Source organism: Felis catus, chromosome B2 (genome assembly GCF_018350175.1).
Source record: "Felis catus isolate Fca126 chromosome B2, F.catus_Fca126_mat1.0, whole genome shotgun sequence".
NCBI classification, from domain to species: domain Eukaryota; kingdom Metazoa; phylum Chordata; class Mammalia; order Carnivora; family Felidae; genus Felis; species Felis catus.
This window is the reverse complement of record NC_058372.1, coordinates 124,038,810-124,047,680: the sequence shown is the minus strand read 5'-3', so window position 1 is coordinate 124,047,680 and position 8,871 is coordinate 124,038,810.

Below are 8,871 nucleotides of genomic sequence, written 5' to 3'. Positions count from 1 at the left end.
CTGACAAAGATAAGAAAGCTTAATAGAAAGATGGCTGGATAGGGAGCCAGGAGACTTCCTTTCTGGGCCTGCATTCTCTCTCCTGAAAATGAGAAAAGGATGATATTTAAGGCCCTCTGACTCCAAAATAGTGATTTGCACACCTTCTTTCTCTCTCAAACATGGAGGCTGAGGCATTACTGCCACAGAGGTTAGATGGAGGCCTTATTATTTTTACTGAGGAAATCTAAAAAGGCAAACACCTTTGTCTTTTGGGCTTGAAGACAGATTCTTGAATTCTGACCTTTCTCTCAGAGGTGTGAAAAGGCATTGATCCAAATTCTATAGATATTTTGCTAGATTACTGCACTCAGCAAAACTGCTAGGAAACTACCGGAAGGCAGATACAGTCATGAACTCCAGAGAGTACTATGGAACATAATGGAAGAAAGTATGACTTATGTCAGTTAGAGGTGGAGGAAACAGATACAGGGTAAGAGATCTGACGAAGCCTCCATTACCAGCTGCCCTCAGAGTGTATTTCACCCAAAGGGCATCAAGTGGCCTTTTAGCAGAATCCTAGTGACCCCTAAACCCACATGAGGAGGGTTTCTCTAGCCCTCTGCGTAGGAATGATGTTTAAATGATCGTCCAAAGACCCTGTGAAAGCCTGAAGCAAGATTTAGAAAAATCTTTGGGGAAACTCCTATAACACGCAACACAGTGAAGTAACATACTCTGTTCTATCAGAAACCGTGTGTCCGGGGCTGAACTGAAGTCCTCAGAACGTGAACTTATTTGGGGAGACAGGGTCTTCGCAGTGGCAATGGAGCTAAAGTGAGGTCTTTAACCTCATTGTGGGACGACTGACGTCCTCGTAAGAAAGGGAAATATGCACGCACATGCGCAGGGAGAACGTCACGAGAACAAGAAGGTGGCCAAGGAGTGAGGCCCAGTGAAATAATGCATAATGTTTAGTCCGATGGCAGAGGGAGGCACCTGTAACTGGCGTGTGCATCGTAGGGCTCAGTTCATCCCTGGCTCGGTGTATGCCCCGTCCTTTGTTTTCCATTCGTTTCATTTTCTAGTTTTGCCTTCTAGTTTTATCTTACGGTACTCGATATATGTTTATAAGCTGCCTGAAAACTCTTTTTAAAGGTAAAGATGATATAAATTGGGGCGCCTGGGTGGCTCAGTCAGTTGAGCGTCTGACTTCGGTTCGGGTCGTGATCTCATGGTTCATGAGTTCAAGCCCGGCATCCTGGAGCCCGCTTTGGATCCTCCTCCGTGCCCCTCTCTCTCTGCCCTTCCCTGCTTGCTCTCTGTCTCAAAAATAAATTAACTTTAAAAAAAAGATACAAATTGGTAAGTAGATATTGTCTAGCCTGAGCACATTTAGCTCAAACATGGTTGGCATGAAACAATTCACCTGCAAAACACAGCTGCCCTGTAACTACTGGGAAGGCACTGGGAGAGATGGCAAGGCTGGGTTTCACACAGGAAATGATTTCTGCACTCTGGGAAAGAATTCTTTAGACAATATGCCATCTAAAAGTGGTGCTTGAGTCACCAAAAAGTCAAGGCTGTCTTCAACTCTCCATGATACAGAGCAGCGAGAGAAGGAAAATATTTCTAGATGAAGCAATTTTATGACGTATATACATAAATACACAACTCGAGCAAAAAGAATGACCATCTACTGAGCGTTTGATGCATAGCAGGCTCTGTGCTAGACGCTTGTTATACTTAAAACCAAAAAATGATACGTAGCTCAGAGAGGTAAAAATAAGAGCGGGCAATTAGTAAAGAGTTGAGCAGAGATTTGATAGAGAGAAATCTGACTCTTACCTCCACAGTGCTTACCTCCCTCCTAATTGCCGCCTTCTTCTTCTTCTTCTTCTTTTAATGTTTATTTATTTTTGAGAGAGAGAGAGACAGAGCGTGAGCGGGGGTGGGAGGCAGGAAGCAGAGAGAGAGGGAGACACAGAATCTGAAGCAGGTTCCAGGCTCCCAGCTGTCAACACAGAGCCCGATGTGGGGCTTGAACTGGTAAATCGTGTTATCGTGACCTGAGCCCAAGTCAGACACTCAACCAACTGAGCCACCCAGGCGTCCCCCTCCCAATTGCCTTCTTAAAGTTCATACACAGTTTGCCTCTCTTCCATATAACCAGAATCATCAATACCTGCAGAATATAGTTGATGAAGAGACTTACCTGAAATTGAACATGTATAAGTTTTAGACCAAGGGAAAAAAAATCTGCCTTTAATATAAATGCACATTAACAAATATGTAAAGGAATGACTATGTATTTTTAGATCAATGTGGCTTATAAAACATGTGGGCAGAAAAGGATTAGGTAACATATTTGGAGTCAAAACAATGAAAATAGGGTGACTTGAGACTCTGGCTTTCATCCATTCCTTAGTGATTGGAAGGGGTTGGAATTTAGTTATCAGAACCATTCTCTGTATTTTTTTTTCTTTTTTTAAAAAAAAAATTTTTTTTTCAACGTTTATTTATTTTTGGGACAGAGAGAGACAGAGCATGAACGGGGGAGGGGCAGAGAGAGAGGGAGACACAGAATCTGAAACAGGCTCCAGGCTCTGAGCCATCAGCCCAGAGCCTGACGCGGGGCTCGAAGGCTCGAACTCCCGGACCGCGAGATCGTGACCTGGCTGAAGTCGGACGCTTAACCGACTGCGCCACCCAGGCGCCCCTCGAACCATTCTCTGTATTAACGGTAGATGTTATATCCTAATCCTCGGAGGGTGGGCTGTGGCAGAAATTACCACTTGTCTCCCCCACCCCACCCCAGCCATTGTCTCCCATTTAAAAGTGTGCATGGTCACCCAGGTCAAGCGTGTATTTTGCAGCCTTGCTTACAGACAGGTGTAGCTATGGGCATGGGCCAGGTGACTGTGTGCACAGAGGTGCTATGTGTCTCTGCTCACCATGGTGAGCCTCCCATGCTCTGTGAGCTCAAAAGAAGGATCCTTCGGCTCGGAATCAGGTGTGGTGGAGGGATCCAAAGCAACAACCGTAGACATTCAGCTGGAAACCAGTTACTGGGGATGAAAGAACAACAAAAAGGAGCCTCAGGATTGCGGATCTCCCTCCCCAGCCTGGACGGACAACCTGCTCTTTTATATTGGAGACACAGAAAAAGTCTCTGTTTCTAAAGCACTGTTCTTCTCTCGTTGTGACTGCAGCCAAGCCAATATTCTAACCAACAAGCTATATTTTAACTAATAGTTAAACAGAACGCGTCATCCCCCAAATCTTCTGAATGTGAGTGTATGTGCGAATTCCCTCTATGGAATTACCTACTTTATTTCAGTATACCTTTTGTGCCCCAGTGGCCTCCAACAATGAGAGATCTTTAAATATCTGGGGTATGCCGTTTCCTTGGTTCCTGAACTCTCTTCAGGAGAAGTCCACCAAAGGGATCCTGGCTTTTCAAGTTCTCTTAGGAGCATATGAAACTGTGGAAACTCTGGCTCATTTCTTTTCAGCACAGCATAGCAGCAATTGTGAAAGTGAGGACAGCATGAGGACGAACTGGTATTTATTAGTGATTTCGCTCAAACCCAAACAGTCCAAAAAGTGACTGGAAATTTCTGCCACGACCTGACCTATCTGAGCCCTTTGAAACTTGGGCAGGGTGTTGGATCAGGGGTTTCTCAGACCTGCCTGAGGTTTCTAGAGATAGTACCATTGGCAGCTTCTGGAAGAGATGGGGGCAGGGGGTGTGATAACCAGAATTCCCCTATGGTCCCCTTTTCTAAAATAAGGTTTAGAGAAGATGTGGGAGGAGTCCCCCTAAACCACTAAGAAGTCTCAGTTGTGACACTGATGATTTATTGATGAGCACATGGGGTCAATGACTTCAGGCTGTATAATCCATTTCAATGAAGAGAAAAAGTGAAAGGGCACTTACCCTATTTTTATAGATATTCGAACAGGCTCTCGCCCTCAGCAAAACCACCAAAAACCTCAGCAAAGTTATTACAGAGTTATACTGTAATAGAGTTAACTCAGAAAGTTAATATACAGAATTAATATACAGTTATATATACAGAGTTATATACACATATATATACACACGTATTGTGTGTGTATATATATAGTATATATATATAGTACACATATATACTATATATATATACAAAGTTAGTATACAGAGTTAATATACAGAGCTAACTCAGAAAGCTGAGTTAGTTGGTAGGATCAGGAATTGCATATAAGGCTCTTGGGCTCTGTGTCTTTTCTTCATAGATGCCCGAACAGAGCATGAGGGCCCATCCTAACATGAGAGGCACGCGTTAAAGTGGGTGGGATGGGGGAGGTGGGGAGAACACCTGGGCCTGTTAGCTAGTGCCCAAAAGGTGGTGGGCCTGCTCTTGGTAAAACACCCTCTTCCCCCCTCCCCAACTCCCGGAAGGAGGTATCTGAGTTATGGTTTTTTTCTTTTGCATAAGGGAAGAAAAAAAGTGACAAGGGGAAAATGCTGGGAGAAAAGGTCTGTGACAATGATTGGGAGGGAGTTATATTGTAAGGAGAGAGAAGAATATACATCCCATTATTCTTCTTGCCTGATATAACAAGTCTGTTCATCAAATTGATAAAATACAGGGCCCCTATGGGTGAGTAGTCAATAATGTCACCACATCACATATTATCCTGGGGCAAATTGTAGGTGAAGAAAATTAAACAGATATGGTCCCCGCCTTAGAAAATAAAGTCCTAGGGGTGCCTCGGTGGCTCAGTCGGTTAAGCATCTGAATTCGGCTCAGGCCATGATCTCTCGGTCTGTGGGTTCAAGCCCCATGTCGGGCTCTGTGCTGACAGCCCGGAGCCTGGAGCCCGCTTGGGCTTCTGTGTCTCCCTCTCTCTCTGCCCCTCCCCCACTTGTGCTCTGTCTCTCAAAAATAAATAAATGTTTAAAAGAAAAGAAAACAAAAGAAAATCCTAGGCAGATAACAGTGACCTAGGTTAAGGAAAGCTCTAATGCTGTAAGCTATAAAGTTGATTTTTAGACTACCGTTGACTGGACCAATGCAAATAAAATATCCTGAATAGTAAAAAATCCTTGCATAACTTCTGACTTCCCCCAAACTTGACTACTAATAGCCTAGTGTTGACCAGAAGCCTTACCAAAACATAAACAGTCAGTTAACACGTGTTTTGTATGTTATAAGTATTACATACCATATTCTTAACAATTAAATAAGCTGGAGAAAAGAAAATGTTGTTTTAAAAAAACCCATAAATTGGGGGGGGGGGCGCTGTGTGGCTTAGTGGGTTAAGCTACCGACTTCGGCTCAGGTCATGATCTCGCAGTCTGTAAGTTGGAGCCCAGCGTCAGGCTCTGTGCTGACAGCTCAGAGCCTGGAGCCTGCTTTGGATTCTGTGTCTACCTCTCTCTCTGCTCCTCCCCCACCCCCTCCCCGCGTGCGCGCTCTCTCTCTCTCTCTCAAAAATGAATAAACATTAAAAAAATAAAAACATAAAAATCATAAGGGAGAGAAAATACATTTACAGTACTGTGTTGTAGTTACGGGGAAAAAATCCACGTATCTGTGGACCCGCGTAGTTCAAACCCACGTTGTTCAAGGGGCAGATGTATAGTATTATTTTCAACATTCTTGCCATGCTATCACCCCAGACAAATTTCTGTTGCCTGCGATGAGTATTGAGTCAAGCTACAATTCAGAAATATATGGATTAACAAATTTTCTCTAGAAGCATAAACAAGTTTATGCAAGAAGAGGTCCATTTTAATAAAGCGAATAGGCATCCTGTGTAGACGTATCCTCTACAGATCTTTATTTTTATTTTTTTGGTGAAGTGTTACTGCTAGAAAAATGGTTACTCTGGAATAAATCCCTGTGAGCAAGTTCCCCATGGGGTTTCAAGCCAAAAGTCCCTTCTTCACTTGTGGCACAAGAAAAACATTCCCTCAAAATGCCTGAAGTCCTTGGTTTATTGGCACGAGGCAATGACGATATGAATAGGTCTCTAGACTGAGGTTGATACACAGCCTGGCTGGCCAGCTCCGTTTTCAGGCACAACAAGGTCTTCTCATTCTCAGATTAAACACTAAGGAAGTGCCCAGGGCCAGAATTATTTGAATTAAGGGCAGTGTTGGTGTCTTTGCTGAGCTCATGACTTACGTTCATGCAACCAAACTCTGACACACAGCAATCAAAAACTGAGAAGCTAAAATAGGAAAGGTTGAATGATATGGAAACCCAGCCAGGCCTTGAGCAAAACAGTGCTTGGAAACAGATGGCATAAAAGATTAAAAATATCTGGCACAAACTGGATTAATTAAGAATGGCAGGGGCCAGCTGAGGGAGGAATATGTGGGCAGACAGGGAGTTAAGCTTAGTTTATAAAACTAAGGAAGCCCAAGTGATTTCAGTGTATATATACATGAGCCCTACCTTAGAAATATATTTTAGAATACTTAGAATACTTAGAATACTTAGAAACACAAGTTCCTTGTGTTTAACTTCATTATGGTCTTTACTATGACTTTCCCAAAAAGAAAATAAAGGTGTGTAACATAAAATTGCCATCTACACTTAACTACGACTGAAGAGCTTTCAAGTACATTTATAGGCTTTGCTTTGTCATCTCATATACTTTTAACAGCGCATTGATTCTTATCTAAAGAATTGTCAATATTCTTTTGCATCTTTTAAAAAAAATCTCTTCAACCTACAGAACCAAGAAGAATGTATAGTAGAGAAAGAAAGCCCTCAAAATTTAAGAGATTATAAAACAATAGGGTTATATTTGCCAGAAGCCTTTTTCGATGACACTGTTGACTTGTATTTTTTGAATTGTAAATACTGACCCCGGGCAAGAATAGGCACCAGATAGATGTCACTGTTTTTGTGCTTGACAGAAGGAGATACAAGAGGACCTGGAGTTTTTTGTAAAACAAAGAGAAGAAATAAGCTATTTTAGGCCCAACCTGTTCAATTTAATATCCTAATATATTTTCTTTAATATTATTTATTAAAATTCTAAATAATCAGTTGCATAGGAAATTCTAAGAGGGGCCATGGGGTCTGGTTCTGTCATGGAATCAACACGATGAAGTCCTGGTCACCAGAGTTAGTCACCTGGTCACCAGAGTCCTGGTCACCTTTATGAACTTCCGGTTACTTTTTTGTAAAAAAAAGTTTTGTGTTTTTTTTTTGAGGCTTAAATTAAATGATATTTATGAAAGCACATTGGAACTGTAAATCATTATACAAATGAAATGTACTATTTTGTATAGTTTTTATTCTTTGCTCACAGAATCATGGCTTAGTTATCTAGAGACCCAATTGGATTTTCTGTTCTACTAAAAACAAAGGAAAAGGCAACACACAACGAACTTGGAATCTTCTCATTGATGTACAAAGAATTCTGCTCTTTGTCAAATGATTAAACCTTGTCTAGCAATTATCTTTCTTTTTCCCTTTTCCTGAAAGGCAAGATTTTGTGCAAAGTCGTCTGCTGACAGTTTCCTGTCTTTGCTACTAACTACTGCTACTGAAATTTGATTGAGCCTTGATCCATGAAAATAATCCTTTCCTGCAAAAAAGACACCATAAAGTTTGTCTATAAAATAAACATCTTTTGTTTCATTTAGATAATAAAAGGGAACATTCACATTCTTACACTTCTTTGAACAGAGAACATCTAAATGCTTCAAATCAAATGTATAAAACACAAAGAGAGAATGGTATAAAATATTTGGACTATCTCTGATTGACAAGGGATTAAGTTAATTTATACAAGATCCCTTTAAGTTAAAAGGAGACAATTCTAAAATAAAAGTGGTCAAATGATACAATCAGGCAATTCGTAGAAGCGAAAATGCAAATGATTAATAAACATACGATACTAAAAAAGATCAGTGAAGTGTATTCACCTCTGATGAATAGTTTGCAATGAAAAAGACTGATAACATGCACTGCTCATAAAAATACAGAAAAATAAGCATACTCATATATTACTAGTTGGTCGTACAAATTACTGTACTCTTTTTGGAAAGAATCTATGGATCATTGCAATGCTAAATAGTAGTGTCACAAAAGATTGTTGCCCATCTTTACTCACTATTCTAGGCAACATATATTTATTCCTATGCCAGGAATGCAGAAGTAATAAGATAGAAATAAATCTCCGCTTTCATGGGGTTCATAGTTTATTGGGAAAGAGGCAGACAGGAGGCATAATAAATAAGTAAATTGCATCTTATATAAGGAAATGATATGTGCAATGGAAAAAACCCAGCAGAGTAAGGAAAATCCACAATATTGAGATGGGAATGTGGCCATTCAGATGTTTACAGGGGAAGAAAGTTCCAGGAAAGAGCCAGTGTAAATATAAATACATACAAATAGATTTAAAAAAAATTTTTTTTTCAACGTTTATTTATTTGTGGGACAGAGAGAGACAGAGCATGAACGGGGGAGGGGCAGAGAGAGAGGGAGACACAGAATCGGAAACAGGCTCCAGGCTTTGAGCCATCAGCCCAGAGCCTGACGTGGGGCTCGAACTCACGGACCGCGAGATCGTGACCTGGCTGAAGTCGGACGCTTAACCGACTGCGCCACCCAGGAGCCCCACAAATAGATTCTTTTTTTAAAAGTGGTTGAATGCAAATATAAAAAGGCAAACTTGTAAAATTGTATTACTAGGGCTGGAGGGTAGAGAGATAAGAGAAATGTTGTTTATGGGTACCAACTTGCAAGTTACAGTTAAATAAGTCCTGGAGATCTAATGCACAGTGTAGTAATTATAGATGATATTATGTTATAAACATTGAACTTGCTAAGAGACTAGATCTTAATTATTCTCACCACAAAAAAGAAATGATAATTATAT